Raw genomic sequence first — 17,328 nt, forward strand, 5'->3', positions numbered from 1 at the left:
GTACGAATATAACAAACAGATATTGACCAAAAAAAAACAGGACTCCGGTTGAGGGTGTTGTGAACCTGGGTCCCGATGCAACTGCACCTGCTGCACTAATAGTAGCTGCAGCCCTGAGAAGCAATCTGTCTCCTCCTTCGCCTCTTCCCCTTATGCTAGCCATTACTCCAATCTTCAAACAGACTCTCTGTCTCTGAGAAATGCACTTCCATGTGTTGCCAGACAATCATAATTGTGACTCACAGTCCTAGGCCCAGTGCCACTGCTTCTGCTTTACTAATGATAGCTACTGCCCTGTGAACCAGGCAGTCTCCTCTGCCCTTTACTAAAAACATGGGCCCCCATCTTGCCCCATCCCGTTTCTACCATTTCTCTGAGACCCAGCTAAGATATCTCCTCTGCTTTAATTTTCACCTCTTTTGGGCCATTGGTCCAATGCCCAAAGTAACACTGGCAGCACAGCAAAACGTGCACTGGGCCCTAATGCAAGTAAGAAAGAACAGTACAACATTGGCCATTCACACCCCTGAGCCCTGGTGTCACTGCACCTGTAGCACTAATGATACCTCCAAGCCGGCACAGCAGGTTGTGTCCTCTGTGCACTCCACTCCACAGGGTTTTCACTACTAGGCCTAAGGCCCAAAGCAGGCTGTCTAGCCTTTCTATATATATGGCCGCCTTTTAACTGGGCCATCTCTTTGATGCTATCCAATCATCTCACTACTTTCCTCTTTCTCCTGGGCCATTACTCCGAGGTCCAAGGGTTTCAGATGATCAGAGCTCTGAACGTGACCCTGCTGGCCTTCTCCCTGCCGCCCGTTTGTCTCACCTTGAAGGAAATAAGCATGTAAACAGAGGTCGACGTGGACAACATCTATGGGGACGCTCATGCTTTTTTGCTAATTTTACAAAGGCAGTTCTCATACTTTTCATGAAAAAACAACCTTAATGAGGCCCTTGAGGTACCTCCTCGTAACAGTGAAGGGAGGGCGGGATTGGGGTGGGGAGGGGTTTTTCTGTTGTCTGAAGCCCAGGGGGGACAGAGAGCTAAGGAAGAAAAGGGCCTTCTCACAAGGGTTCCAGTTACCTGAAAGAAATGTAAATGTGTGTAATCGGTTAATCACTAAGGGGTCTATTTACTAGGATTTAAAGCTGTCTTTGCATCACAAAAGTGATGCAAAACAACGGTAAATCTTTTTTACTAATTTACTTTCCAATGCTAAACTTGTTTAGCGCTGGAAAACACTCGAAAATAACGCAAAGCAGCGCATTGCTCTGCTTTGCATTATTTAGCAACAAAGGGGCGTACCATGGGTGATGTATGGGCGTTTCCATGTAACCACACAAGGTTTCTGACTCTAAACCCTATTACAGGGTTTAGCATGAGAAAATAGTGCCCATTTCAAATAGACGCTATGAAGGAGAAATGCTTTTATTTATCCTTCCTTTTCCGACTTTGTGTGTGTGGTGCACTGTACAGCACACATACAAAGTTGGAAAAGGTTTAAAGTTAGTCTGAGCATAGTAGTTTGTACTGAAAGGCTAAACTTCCAACATAAAACCTATGCTAAACTTACGCAGACACCCTCGCACTATGCTGCAAAAGTGTGTGGATGATGCATGGCAGCTAATTTCAGCGCTGGTGCTAGGGAGAGGGGAGGAGAGTGCCATATTTCTGTAAATATGGCACTCTCCTGATCTCTTCTTCTTGTGCAATGCAGCACAGCTTATTTGCCTGCTGTGATGCATTGCATGAGACTTTGGTAAATCTGCCCCCAAATGTTGAGGCAGCTTGAAAGCCTGTATAGGCTTTAATTGTTGGACTTACTTGAAGCTTCATGGTGACAATGAGTTATTCTTTTGGACACGTAAAGTCAGGGTGTTGTAAAGTTAGTTCTAGAAAGTGTTCTTTCAGTAGACACTTATGAAAAATATTTGCACTAGGTACAATTTACCTATCACTAAAATATATTCTTTGAAATCATTAAATCATTTTGCAACAGCTTACCTTGCACTGTGTACTGTGTATAGTACAATTTTAATGTAATTACTTGCATATTCACAGAGCTTTCTGTTCCAGGCTGAGACCACATCCCACTATAAATACATACGTCCCTATTCCCCACATCTGCAGTGATCATGTGAAATTTCATAGTGTAAAAGAATGCATTTGCAACTGATTAGCTTAAGTGCGTTTCTTTTTCGTTTAAGGTTTCTGCATTATTTTATGTGCAGTTAACTGAAAAAGAAAACAAGATATTTGAAGAACATTATGTTTTTTAACCACGTTTTTAATGCAGTTACCACCTGAGTGCAGTGGCAGCAGGGTCACAAACGTGGCTAAAAAGAAGGAAATATTCTGTAAGTGTCTTGTTTTTCACTTTCATTTTTTGTTCTTTTAATAAACTTTATTGATTTTTGGGCAATGTTACATAATCTATATAACTTGGGAGTCTCAATGTAACTAATAGTGTTAGTTTTTACAGATCAGTTACTATAAACATAGAGAGGGACTGAAATTTCAAATGCGATACAAGGGAGTCAAAAGTTTTTTGTATCAGTATTTGGCAGGTTGAAAGTAATCGAACATGAAACACGTTTTACAGACTCTGGCCCATCAAGAATAAGTAAGCAGGATCCCAGGATGATATCGATAATAGTCATAGCTGAGCATTATTGGTGACATGAGGCAGACAATTGTCTATATAACAACCCTAAAACCAAGAAAAACCTATAAAGAAAACTGCCCCACCCCTCACTCTTGCACATAATCCCTGCTGCTCATATCAAATAATGCCACAGTAGGAGGTGTGTGGGTATTCGTGCCGTAACCCTCCGTCAACTATTACTCATCTCCACCATGTTAGACTGTATGCAGTACTTCATGTGGGCCCGTCTCCAGAAGTGGTTGGATCCTGCGACATCTTCAAATTGGACAAAATGGAGGACCAAGCTCTCAGGTCATCTTGAAGCTTGTTATCTTTACGCAGGTGTCGCATATTTACCTACTTCGAAATCATCCAATCAGAAGCATATTTCAACCTTGCCAGATATGTAGGGGTTGCTGTGCTAAGTGAACCTATTGCTATATGGTGCTTCACCAAGACCAAGCTGAGGAGAACACATTTTCTGCTCAATTTCTTTTTGCAAGAGAAGGAAGCAGGCTCAGCAGCACCTGACGGATCTCCAGTGGCACCATTCAACCCGAGACCCTATTCAGATTGTGTATAATTTCCTGCCATATCGCGGACAGGGAGGGGCATGATCATATCATATGTATAAAGTCTGCTGCCGGGGCCCTACTGCGTGTGCAGCAGTCAGATCGAGTGGGATATAGTGAGTGGAAGGTCTGTGGGGTGAGGTATGTTTGATGTATTAAGTTATATTGCAGGAGCTTGAAGATTTCTCTGGAACTAATCGTCCACACTCCCTCGTGTATTTCTACCCATTCCTTAGCCGACAAGAACCGCCCAGTATTTACTCCCATTTGGCCTACATGTGGATTGACTGAAGTGGCAGATCATCATGGAGCACCCTATAGATATGGGATATTAGTCTATGGCCTTGGGCCATCTCTAGCAGCGTCACTAAGGTGTTAGATTGAGGCAGCCTCTCTGGAATGGTCGGCTAGATCGTGCAGGCTGTAGTCAAAATTGTAATGTATTGTAAGTATTGTCCCGACCCGAAAGAAAAAGAATCTATGGCTTCCTCCCTGGTGATGAACTGACCCCTGGGATAAAGGTACCCCTTAGTATCACAACCCCCATCCAGCCACCTTTGTACTGACATTGAATCAGCGATTGGTTGGAAAGGGTGCTCTATCCACAGTGGCATATCGGGGGGCACAAGAGGAACGACTAAATACTCTGCGAACCATGCCTTCCCAAACATCGGCCACCAATTGAATGACTTAGGGGGAAGTACAAGGAACCGCTCATTAGCAGTACCGGTAGGGATTTTTCCTCATGCTTGCCCTGAAAAAGTTGTTTTTCCCAATTGTCATCAGGGTCAAGCGAATGAATTGCATGTTGGATGTGCGCCGCCATGTAGTAAAGGTCTAGATGCGGGACCTTGAGGCCTCCCTGACCCCATGGTCTCTAAAGCATGGTTAGTTTGGCTTGTTTGCATTTAGTGCCCCAAAGAAGCTCCACTATAAGACTATCCAACGTGTGGAAATAATGTCTGGGAATAGCATATAAGGTGCTTTGGAGTGCACATAGGCATCACGGTAAGATGATCATTTTAGCAATGACTACTCTGCCCATGAGAGAAAGTGGTAAATCCCTCCAGAAACAGATGGATGCCTGGAGCCCCTCAAACACCCTACCTATGGTTAGAGCTAGATAAATTGGGGCCGTGCGTGTCAAGCTTAAACCCAAGTACCGAACAGCACCCGTCATCCAAGGGAATCCAACCACCAGGAGCTTCTCCAGTGGGACCTCGGCTAACCTGTCCAGTGGAAATAATTTGGATTCCCCCGGACTGATGTGTAGTTCAGAGAGCTCTTGGAATTCAATCTGAGTAGGACGGGCGCTGAGTCAGCCGGACGTATCAAATGCACTATGGCGTCGTCAGCATAAAGGGAGATAACATGATTGGACGTTCCCAGTGTGATCCCCCAGGGACCCATGGTACACTGCAGAGCTATTGTTTTTTTATTTTTTAGCAAACTGTAAAAGAATGTAGAAATCTTAAATGAAAAATAAATGCAAGTTAATCAGTTGGACATTCTTTTACATTATGATATTTCCCAAACATATTTTTGAAACACTTCAAGAGCTGCATGTAAATGAAGACAGCCTGGAAACTCCTCAAGTCGCACCCCACTGGGCACGCAGCCACAGACTCCCAGGGGGGCGAACCCCACAGTTTGAAGACCCCCCGCCAAAAAATGCTCACCACACCAGGCCACTTTTCTTCTTTTCTATCCTACCCTCCCAAACCCTCTCCCTCTAACCCTGCCCCTCCAAGAAGGCCCTAACTTCATTTAACACCCGTTCAGAGCAAGGGGTAAAATCCACATAACAGAGAATACTATGAGTAATACCGGCCGGTCACGGTAATTCCAGCTGCTTCGAATCTTAACATGGATTTCAAACCGTTTTACAATTAAGACCCGAGAGGATTATTTAGAGTTTAGCATGAGCGGGACATCTCCTAAAATTAAGCATGTATTCTGCCCATCATATTTAGAATGCATGTCCATTCTAAATAGGGCGAACTGGACATCTGGCAATTGTGGCAGATGTTATGCATACACGTAAAAACACGTATATGAGGTGGATTCTATGTATTTGACCACTCTGTTATCTCGCTGGCTTGAATTTCGAATGACGTCAGCAGTGGAAGGTTCAGTAAAGCCAGCATTCTGCCCTAGATGGTGGGTGTCTTGGAGTCTTTCCTCGCTGGACCGCTTCTCTGATGGGTGTCCTCTGTCTTCCATCACGGACCTGTCTTCTCCTCAAGCTTCTCTTCTCATTGGTTTCACTTCCTCTTCTCTTGCTCTTCCTGCCTTTCCCCCGCTGGCACCTGTCTCCACTCCTTCGCCGTTTGTCCTAGACCTGCTTCGTGTGCCTCTTCTCTTCAGTTGTTGTACAGTTTAACCCCAGTGATAGACCATCACGAGGCAATGCGCTACCAAACAGCGTGTTCGAGGTTCCAGAGACACGGTGAAAAGATGGTCCTTTATTCAGGTCCTTTATTCCAGTCACAGGAATCAAATCATTTGCGAAGATGACGACAGAGCACATTGAAATTAAATATTCGACCCAGTTATGTGGCTACCACAGTGAAGATCCTTACTTTCCACACACTTACAATATTATCCTGGAAAAACAAAACAAACAAAAAACACAACTTCCCACTCCAGCCCAAAGACTGGCAGCAAGGACAAAGCCACAATTGGCCTTGTTCATTACTTATTATCTTATTGAACAATAATGTTCTTTACAGGAGAGACCTTGGGAGAATGTGCTGGTTGGTTGCAATCTCAGCATTTTTAGAGGCCTTATTATGTGAGGTTACAAATCTAGAGCGGTAATTCTGATTGAAGTAAGGAAGCTCATTAGTGCTTACAGAGAGAATTCCATAAGGGTCTCTAGAATAAGTTGCAGCAAAGGGTCTCATCACTTGTATAAAAGCTGGTCTGGTATGGATGACGTAGCCTGGCGAAAGAGGGACTCTGCAGACCACCCAGGAACAAAACAAGCATTTGCAATGCAATAGGTCTCGCATTTACGCGAGTTTAAGCTATTTGCATTGTAAATGACAATGCGTTTTATTTATGTTTCAAAAACCAAAACATAAATAAAAGGCAATGTCATTTACAATGCCAATAGCTGAAACTCGCGTAACTGCGAGACCTGTTGCATTGCAAATGCTTGTTCTTGTAGAAGTTAATATTGCTTTATTGGTTGTTTTAAACTTTTGGAGAACTTTATACCTCACAGTTCGACATGTGAAGAAGGCTTTGCATGAACAATTTGGCTCTCAGTGGGCCACTTAGGGAGTTTGTAGTTTTGGGGGACGCTGGTAGGGGCCCATGTTTCTGATCCCTATGCACCCAACCTGAAAGGCCCAGGAGGCAAAAAGGCCTATTAGGTCAGGAATTAGACGTCCACTGACAGTGTTTGAGGGCCGTGTGGGCACTCGAGCATGATGACGATGCTGTCATCTTAGTCTAGAAATTCTCAAGACATTCATGTGGGTGAGACCAGTACAGCATTTATGCCTGGTCAATAACTAAACTGAGCTCAAGGTTGGAGAAATGTTGACTTCAAATGTTTTGCCAATTGTACATATATTTCTGATGAAAACACTGTATGTTGATTTGTCAAGTTTCAAGCTGCAGTCCACTCTTAGACTCTCTTGCCAGCATAATAACTTACCTGATTGAATGTGGTTGTCAGCGCTGGACAGGCCTTTTATTCCGTCAGTCATTTCAACAGTGTGCTGGAGCCCTTGAAGGCCTGGGGTCATATGAACAAGTCCCTAGCACCACTGGAGCGTCACTTTTTTATGCTCTTGTGGGGGTATGCCCTGCACCATTTTTACAAAGTGGCATTAAGCCACTTTTTGTGGCTTACCGCTGCTTTGTAAATATGCTACCCTTTCATGCAGGCATCTGCGTGAAAGGGGTCTGCATTGGGTGTTGCTGTGGGCGTTCCACCGCAACACCCATTGCTTTTTCATGCAGCCCCAGAGGTTCATGGAGGGGTAAATCTGTTGCAGCGCCAAAAACGAATGCCATTCAAGAGCAGGCATTAGAATAGTGCATGAGGAGAAATGCTTTTATTTGTCTTTGTTTTTGCTTTTTCTATCTGTGCTGTATTCGGCACAGAAAGAGCAAAAAAGCCATAATGATTGTTTATGTGTAGGAAGGTTTCCCTTCCTGCACATAAACAATAAATAAATAATGGCGATTTGCTACCTGCACAATCATTTACTGCAACACAGGCACCCTTGCACTTAGCAGCTGCTCCTCCGCTATGGCAGAGGAGCGTCGCCCCCCAAAAAATATCAGGAAAGGAAAAATAAAATGGCAATAAACATTTGTTGTATTTTTCCTTTGCTGCCGAGTTGTGGGGACAGGGTCTGGGGGCTGACAGGCACTGAGGGGAATTATAGGCGCATGACGGTTTGGCCGGGCGTGTCAGGCCGGCCACACCGCCATACGCAGTGAAAGCTCTCCAACCCAGCTGCATTGCTGGGTTTGAGAGAGCAGGCACAGACTCCCAGTCTGTCAGTGAGAGCAAATCAAGGGCACTCAGGCCAATCCTGAAGCCGCTCTCATGCATGAGAGCAGCCTCAGGATTGGCGCCAGGGCAGTCTGGGAGCCTGTGCCTGGAGAAGAGGAGCAGAAGAGCGCGAAGTGAAAGGCAAGTTTTTTTTTAATTATGCCCCCCCCACCACACCACTCGTCCACAATACCGGCCGCTACTGCTTGCACTATGGTGAAAGGGTGCCTGTACTGGCACAAGGCAGGCACATTTAGTGCCAGCGCTAGGGAAAACACAGGGGAGTGCCATATTGTAGTAAATACAGTGTATCCCTGCGCTTTGAGAATGTTGGAGCGTGGGGCTGCCCAATTTGGCGCAGCTCTGTGCTCTGACAGTTTCTAGTAAATATGCCCCTTTGTTTTGAAAGCCCGGTGACATCCTGGTGCCTCTGCATCTCCCCCCCCCCCCCCCCCCCCCCGGATTAATTGTAGAAGACGTGGGAGGCTTCAAATAAGGGAAAGAGGGGGCGGGGAGAGAAAGTGGTCAAAGAGGGAGAAGAGAGAAGGGAGAGGTGAGAGAGAATGGATGGCTGGGTGTTAGGAGAGATGTAGTGCAAGAATACAGAGGAAGGGAGTGGGGCTGATTTGAACATTTTTGCCAGGGCTGCTTTTAATTCCACAGTCTGGCCTCGTACTTGTCAAACTTAACATTTTCTCTGTAAATAAATATGACCCATACTTTCGAAAAATTACTATTTGGGTTGTTGGTACCTTCTCTGGGGAGAGCGGTGCTATGTAGCCGATGCTCGTCCTAATGACTAATTAATAACAAAGTACATGCACCAGTAAACACATTCATCAGTATTTCATTTGCACGTGTTCGAGTAGATGTATGATCTGTGTTTCTGGTGGTTCTTTATCATGTTTAAAGTGTGTCTTTCAACTTCTCTGCATGCCCCTACCACAACAGAAAACACAAGCCCAAAACAAAAGGATTAACGAGAAGAGACGGGTTCTAGCTTGCGCGTCAAAGCCATTTAAAGATAAACTAACGCTATCGTTGGGTGCTGAGGATGTGCCGTTCTTTCACCACATCCGTTTCATTTTAAATGACAGTCGTTTAAAAAACACAGAGGAGCTCGACCAGAGAGAGAGAGATACCGAGACACATTTAAAATGCATAAAATGGAAAGGTGGCAGTTAGCGGAGGGAACATACTGAGCAAACATAAGATCTTGATGAGTGAATTATATACAGACGACCTCTGCCTCCTGCACCCAGCACAGCAGTTAGGAAAGCTGCCGTATCCCAGACTGCACGGCTATTAAGATGGGTGGCTGCCTGTGTGTGTTAGAGCTCCTCCTCCCAGAAGCGCACTTTCAGTCTTGGGACACATTGCTTGCAATTTGCATTTTATCTGTTAAAACAGCAGCTGGGTCAAATAGCCGCAATTGAAACCGAAGAAGAAAAAACAGAAGGGCAAATAAAAAATATCGGTTCCTAAACAGAGCCACAGAGCCATAAAGCGCGTTAAAGAGAATATTTGTGCAGAAGGAGAATCACACACACAGTGAAGTCAGGTTTACAGAAAACAAACTTTGCAGAATAAGAAGGGACGACGGTGTAAGTGTAACAACACGCTATGCACTAGATGTTCAAGTGACACTCTGCACGTTCACATTTACACCCATGCACTTATTAGCACTACATTAGAAATGAATGAGTGTGTGAGCACGAACAGCCCTGGCTACAACGAACTTTCCAGCGCCTCGAATATTCGTAAAAATATTGACATACTTTTGTCAGACAAGAATTAGGTAGCACATCTTCGAAAACAAAAATCATCCTATGGGCAATTCCAAAATATCACTATTGGAGTATAAGTATCGGATTGTTATGTTACTTTATTATTAAATATCCAAATAATTCGCCGCAGGCCTTGAACATCATACAGTGCTTATTCCTTTACTGTGCTTGTTCATTGGCAAGATATGAAAAACACTCAAGTCTTGAGGCTTCATATTTTTCTTCCACATTGTAATACACTGCATCCCTCTCTTTTGAAGGTTGTTTTGAGCTTACCATGGTCAGTACATGTAGGCATTAATATATATGTCCTCCCATCTCTCCACCCATGGGCGCGCATCTCTCTCTCTCTCTCTCTCTCTCTCTCTCTCTCTATATATATATATATATATATATCTATATATATATATATATATATAAATATATATATTCAGATGAAACGTTGCCAGTTGCACACGAGAATCTCTGCAATTTTCACCCATCGAATTAAGCACAAGCGTAATACTTATGAAGAATGTATTCGTATGTTTTTTTTGGGTAAACCCCGTATTACACCTCATATGGGCGCCAGTGTTACAGTTTTGTAGATTAATCAGGCATCTAGCTTCTAGTTTAGAGTTACCTTCTCGGTATCAAAAAGAATCACAGGGAGATTGTTTTTATTCTTTGTGTTCTATAAATTTTCGTTTTTAAACGTTCGATATTTTGCTACGATTTGAAGGAAATATATATTTCTATGGATACTACTATTCATCTCTTGATGCTTTTTACACTGGTTATTACTATTTGCTGTGATAAAACTTATAATATGACGAAATCTTACTAAGAATAATTAAGCTATTATCGACAGCAACAATAAAACTGATAAAATAGCGCGATTATTATTATTATTGTAGTAGTAGTAGAATGACAAATACAATACTCAGAAAGATTCAGCTCAAACATAGTCGGTATGGTTTTTATAAGATTTATACCTTACTTTAACAAATTAAATCGTTCAAACAATGATACCGTTGATTATTTTAAAATGATACACAAATGCTTGTATTAACAAAATAAGTTTATATAAAAGGCTATATTTATTTTGCCCTGGCATTTAAATTTGACACCCTTGTCATGAATGTCTAGGGGCTGCACATATACCCCACTATAAACCCACCTTGACTGTAAGATGGTTCAAAACGTTTGCTGTTTATCTCATAAAATAAACACCTTGAATGGAAACAGTAACTGTTAGTAGTGGCATGCGCACTGAAAGCAGCCAGTTACTATTTCATTATCAACAACCATCCGTGATGTATTACTGAAGGCTGTCTGCAACTTCGGTAATAGCATGCTTGAGACCCACACGGACCTTGAACTCTGATGAGAGGATGATAATGTAAACATTTCCAAAATTGAATTACTCTGTCTGAATTATATTAGGTTTTTGGGAATACAACGTCGTTCTTGTGTCACGAGGGGGAAGCATCAATTATTGGGAGCAGCGCGTCAGATAGGGTTTTGGTAGACGGGATGAACAGGAATGAACACAGCGCTTGCCTGTGTGCATAAAGAGGGGTGCCTCGGGGCAACAAAGGTGTATGTGTGTCTGTGCGAGAGAGAGATGCCGACTTAATTATGGGGACCAAGGTTCCAGTGTCGGCTTCCGCTCAACATCCAGTGAGGCTGGGCATATCACTTAATCTCACTATGCTGATAAAATAAGAAAGAAAAAGGAATGTGACCTTGTTTGGGGCTCATGTCAAGCGCTCTGATTCCTTCAGGTGAAGTCTGCCTATAGAAAACCACAAAAAAGGGGGAATGTGAGAGACGGATGTAACTAGTAAATGAAAGCATGAGTGTGTAAGGATGAGGAGAAGGAGATGGAAGAAATACCCAACGGGGTGGAAGATTATGGAGAGATACAGACTAGGGAAGGAAGGAGGGAAAACAAGAGACAGACAAAATGTAAAGATTTTTTTTCCAGTTTTCATATAGCGCGAATGCGACCGGAATGTGTTGGAGCGCTTTACAGGAGCACCAGTTAGGTTACACGTGGACAGTACACAATCATTTTTTGGTAGGCACGGGGAGATTACGCGATTTGTCCACAATCACAGGATGTTGAGACGACGCCTAGACTCGAACTTGGTGCCCCGGCTCCAAAGTCGGCAGCTCTGGCGGTTAGTGCCTGGTGAGAAATTTGACAGAGAAAGAAAAAGGATTCCGAGAGTCAAATACTACTCGGAGTGCTCGGGGCTGAGTTAGAATCGCGCAGGCGGTCAACAACTCAGGGTGGCGTGGTGACTGGAATGCTCTGCGGTGATGCCATTACCATAGAACACTTGCATCACACGATGGAATCCCGAGCGGGACCAATTGGGATGTTCAGGAGGTGGCGACTGACAGTTCTTGTAGCTTGGATGGCGCACTCTGTTCCTCATACTGCGCTTGAATAGGCCTGAAGACTGCCTTTCTAAAATGTCTGCCCGCTGCTTCTCTGCAAGTCTTTTGCCCCTGCCTCAACAGATCGTCAAACAACAGCGACGCTACACGAGCACTATAAAAAACAGAACTGACTGCCGCATTCATTGCACTAAATAAGAAATGACGGTGCAGTCTTAACAAACGAATTCGGTTCTTTGTTATGATTTTGACACACTAAAGGCAAACCCTGCTTCGGTGAAAATCGTGAAATGAAAGATAACGCGGAAGATTGTAGCAGATCACCTACCAGCGAGTGATAGCATCGGGCAGGACACTGGCTGACTTTAAATCTTCGTCTGATTATACGCATCAACGGAAAAGATGATGACCGCTAGCAGAGTTGAGGGACAAATGATGCAAGGGTGGAAGGAAGGAAATAAGAAGGGAACAAAGGGAGCCGTTCTAAGGAACGGGCAAAGTGGGGAAGTGTCCAGAGCCCCCATCCTTAGAAGGGTCGAATGGTACATAGACCTGTCTCATTTCCTCTCACTCTATCTTTTCTTTCAAAATCTGTAGTCCTTGATTTTTCTTGCCTCTACCCCCGACTCTGTCTTTACCCAGTGCCATTTTAAAGATTTCGGCCCCGGAAAAACATATTCCAGCTATTTTGTGTGAAAGTTTAAGTATAATTCAACATCGTTCAGCATCACACAGGCTTGTATTATATGAAAATGGGTAATACAAGTCCAATGTTCCCCAAACAGGGGACCCCAAAATATGTCTTGCTGGGGCCCAACATTCCTAAAAATGACACTGAAGGAAGTAGGACAAAGGGAGCAAAGAAGAACGGTGAGAGGGGAAGGGAAAATAAGGAAAGGAAGGGAGAGGTGAGGAAAGGCAATGGAAAGCCAGGACACTGGAGATAGCAGTTTTGACTAGTCATTCCTATGAGCATGGGAGGCAAGAAGATATAGCATAGGTTGGAGTGACACACATAGAAGTTTCCCCGATATTAGAGTCGGGAACGCCTTTGACTTTCAGCAGCCAGGTTGGGGACCAAGTACATGGCAAACACAACAGTACATTTAAAGGTAAACACAAAAGCTATAACAGCAATTACTGGCTGTTGAATTGGTTGGAGCGTTCTAACCTTGAAAAAAAGCATAAACAAAATTAGCTAAATTGCCAAGGACTACGCAAAACTAGTTTAAAAGTAAACCACACAGACTTTTAACACTAAAGTCGCAAAATCAGACACAAGGCAGGTGCAGCTGAGCCTGTCTAGGTTGTTATCTCGCAGGAAACAACCACTTGTTTAGCACATTAGTAGCGTAATATAAAATGAACCCCCACCCCCGTCCCTGTAGAAGGTGAAGAGGGCCCCCCTGGGCCTCCCATATCTCACAAATAGTATTTGGCTTTGGGCGGAATACAGCCCCACTAAAGAGTCTGGGGACCCTGAAGGGTTAGGGCCCCTTACGCCCCAGGGTTGGTTTGCAGGGGCCTAAGTTAAGCCCCTGCATTACACAAGCAACTTGTGTCGACCCCCAGCACCAGAGTCAGGATTTGCTCCATCAAAGCGGTAGGCGGTCTTCACCTCCAATCCAGAAACAATAGTCGGATATGTGAAACCCACCCTTATGATATGCCAGGATAATGCATTATGTATTAGCAAATTTCGAGGCAAAAAAGAAAGTTTTGTCTCACTTATTTGTATCTTTTACAGCATTCTGTAGCACTTTCATGAACACTCAATACGTTTCAACGACCACCCCCACCCAAGCACCATCCTCCCCAAAACAAACCACTGTAGTAGAGAGCGTCCATTTTCTACTGCCATCGCACTCTCTAAGAACGGTCCCAAAACCTGGTCATCATGGGGGCGTCACTGAACAGTAATTTGTGGAAAGCCTAAATTAATATCAACCACACCATTCAATAATTTTTCACCTAAGAGACTTTGCTGACAATGGTTCCCTGCCCAGTTAGGCAGGACAATTGAAATTCGTAGCAAATAATTTCTCAGCCGCAATAAATGACCCTGCGAATGTAAACACCGCTTTGCAAGCCCTTCTGTGTTTCTTTTCTACTTACAGTTACCACCTTTTGAACATTGTCCGCTGCGCCCATGGCCTTGAACCTGCATGATAGGTACTCAAGCAAAGCCCGCGTTGTGCATACTGCGAAGCGCTGGATGGGAGGGGCTGGCTTGCGAAATGTATGTACCCTCCACATTTATTCCTACAGTCCCTTGTTTACGTTAACGCACACTCAGAAGAGGTGCCACTGCAACGCTTACTGCGGCAAAGAAAAATCCTGCGGCGCGATCTAGCATTTGGACTCAGTCCTGAGCTAAAGGTAGCCAAGCCCAAGGCTGGCAGCAGAAGCGTAAATAATAAGCGGCGTTAGGAAGCATGGCAGGCAGCTGCTGTCTCCCGCTGATCCCGGAGTAGCAAGAAGTCCTGTTCTTCCGAGGTCGCCTCCTGCACTGCAATCTTTGTAGAGGCAGGCTGTGGGAGGCAGGAGGGACGGTCCCCACCGACGACACTGGTCATTTCAGTGTCATGGCGTCATACGCAGCAGACAAGAGAGGCAGCGAACGAAGAAGTAAACACCAGCCCTGGCTGTTGCATACACCCCTATTTTATTCCTCCAGATGGCAGTGCAGAGACACACAAAAGGAAGTATGTATTTTTAGAACTTTAAAGTGGGCTTTTGTAAAAAGTCCAGGCTTTTTACAAAAGAACACATTTTGGCCATCCGCAAACTCTCTATATTCAGGAAAGTTTAGAGAAATTTAGACTTTGTATACTTTTAAATATTAGCTGTTGCAGCACACCCTTTTATGTATTTGTCAGTCCAACAATAGTATAGGATGAATTCAAGACACAGACAAGATTCATGTATGAATCGAAACGATTCAGAAGAATTCGATTTGATCAGTATTGTACATAACCAACATACAGTCCAAATCAGATCCTTGTCTTTATTGATTCTTTATAAAAGGATTCCCAGCACACAATCTAGCCGACACGTGATCCAAAAGAACTATGGGGCATATTATCAAGAAACGGCGTTAAAATTATCGCCGCTTTAGCGGCAGAAAACTGCCATTAAAGCGGCGATAATGGGCTTGATAATATGCCCTTGAGAATTCCCATAGAAGCCCATGTTCTGGTGTCAACATGGGCTTCTATTGGAATTCTCTGCGGCATATTATCAAGCCCATTATCGCCGCTTTAGCGGCAGTTTTCTGCTGCTAAAGCGGCGATAATGTTAACGCTGTGCTTGAAAATATGCCCCAAAATGTCGTATTCAACTAGTAACAATGGTGAGTCATGGGTTTTCAATGGACCCGCTCAAGATCGTGTGCTGGGAATCCTTTTTAAAAGAAACAATAAAGACAAGGATTGACAATTGTTTAACCTCGTTTGGACTGTCTATTGGTTATGTACAATACTGATCGAATCAAATTTTTCTGAATCGTTTAGATTCATATATGAATCTTGTCTGTGTCTTGAATTCATCCTATACTATTGTTGGACTGACAAATACATAAAAGGGTGTGCTGCAACAGCTTACATTGGTTTTATGGATATGCATGTTATTGTATAATGTGCTGACAGCACCTCTAGGTAGTAGGTGTTACAAGCTGCCCTAGCACCCCGACTAAACTCTAGGAACAATAAAGTTACACGCTCATAACTACCAGATATACACATATTGTCATTATTTGATGTGCGGTTTATCCCTCAAGGGAACAGTACTACCTGTCTTCTTTTATTGTTTACACTTTTAAAAATTAGTTCGGTTTCATATATAAATTACACATGGTAGGCGTTTGATGCTGCATTGCAATTGCTCAAATTAGAATCTATCAGTAATTCGTAAGTTTAAACATACTTCACTCAGGAATAAAAGCAACCTTCTTCCCCGTTTAAAATCCCCCCAAAATCCACTATATCAATTGTCGAATCATCTTTGTCTATCTTCAACATCGGACATAACATGGCCTTTTTAAAAAAAACGTATTCCAAGTTTCAGAGTAAAACATTTAGATATGTGTCCAAAGAAATACCACATGTAATAAAAAAATCTGAACTCTCAGTTAAAGAACCTAGCAAAAAATGATCAATCAAATGTTGGTGAAAAATAATGAGAAAGAAGAAGGAAAAATATCCATTCTTGAGTCCCCTCACTCACCAGGGTTTCCCCACGGTGACATGTTTCATCATAGGGGCCATCCCAACCCGCTGCGGGTTGAGGCGTGCTACGACTTGCGGAAATACGTAGGAGCACTTTAATGAGACTATGTGTGGTGTTGTGTGTGGAGTGGAGTGACTTTATTAAAAATATCTAACTAGTGGGCTAAATGACTTTTATTCTTGCTCCCAGGTGATATATTAAAAAGGGGTGAGTCCCTAGGGGGTCTGACTGTGATGCGTCAGATGTCCCTAGTGGGTGTCAACATGTTTCGAGCTTCCCCTCAGCTCTTCTTCAGGACAGGTACAGGGTCCAGCCCTGTGCCTTCCACTCCTAAAAGTGACCTAAATTGGAATTCAAGATACGTGCTGCAAACAATAAGCATGCGTGTTAATACATACGGTATCTTAACTTTGTATACTATTTAGCGGGCAACAATGCGCCTCCTGGTGCTGGAGGGATCGGGAGGATCTCGAGCGTTGTCGGAGAAAGTCCTCTCTTGCTTGTTTGCCTAGCCAGAGAGGACTTTCTCCGACAATGCTCGAGATCCTCCCGAAGAACATTATACCACCCAGGACTTACCAAAATCTCGTGCCTGCTGAACCAGACAATCCACAAACTACTCCTCATTCCTATAAAGAAGCTTTAGAGGCCCTCCTCATGCAGTTGGGCAAATATCTTGTGGAAGCCATTGAATCTAAAATGAAGTGGATTTTGACAGGCTGAAGTGAATTGAATGTAAATTGTCCACCATGGAAAGCTGGGAGACGGAGGGTGGGCTGCATGGTCAATGAGAATGGGAGGGGAGCATGTGCCAATGCCAGTTCCAAGTCTGGCTCTGATGCCACGAAAGCCTCCAGCTCTGCCATTTTGAGAGGCGCCCAAACCCCGAGGCTGACCGACCTACCCAGGAAGAGAGGGCTGCTGCTTTGATCAAAGTGCCCAGTATAGCCCCTCACACTGACCTAATAGTCCCTCCTTCTCAGTGCCTCACTAAAGTCATCCCTGTAAACAGATCAGGTCAGGTCTTGCCTGCCAAGGCCCTCGATTAGTAGAAAAAATCCTGTCCCTAAAGGACACTCTTGGCCACTTCAGGGAGGGCTTTCCAGATGTGATCTCCCACCGGCAGCCTGCCTCTGTGTGGTCCTTCTAGCTGATGTCCCCACATTGCCCCAAAATGCAAGAGAATCCAC

At 44.0% G+C, this 17,328-nt stretch overlaps 1 protein-coding gene across 1 annotated transcript in view; it reads right to left on the reverse strand.

Annotated features, from left to right (window-relative positions):
* The window catches only part of HOXD3 (homeobox D3), a 426,989-nt gene extending 412,591 nt beyond the window's left edge, over positions 1-14,398 (reverse strand). Inside the window, exon 1 of the mRNA XM_085645240.1 lies at positions 14,027-14,398. The gene's annotated coding sequence lies outside the window, so the exon portion shown is untranslated. The remainder of the gene's footprint in view (positions 1-14,026) is intronic.
* Between the last annotated feature and the right edge of the window lie 2,930 nt (positions 14,399-17,328).

The sequence above is a fragment of the Triturus cristatus genome, chromosome 3_1 (assembly GCF_964204655.1).
Source record: "Triturus cristatus chromosome 3_1, aTriCri1.1, whole genome shotgun sequence".
In the NCBI taxonomy this organism is placed as follows: Eukaryota; Metazoa; Chordata; class Amphibia; order Caudata; family Salamandridae; genus Triturus; species Triturus cristatus.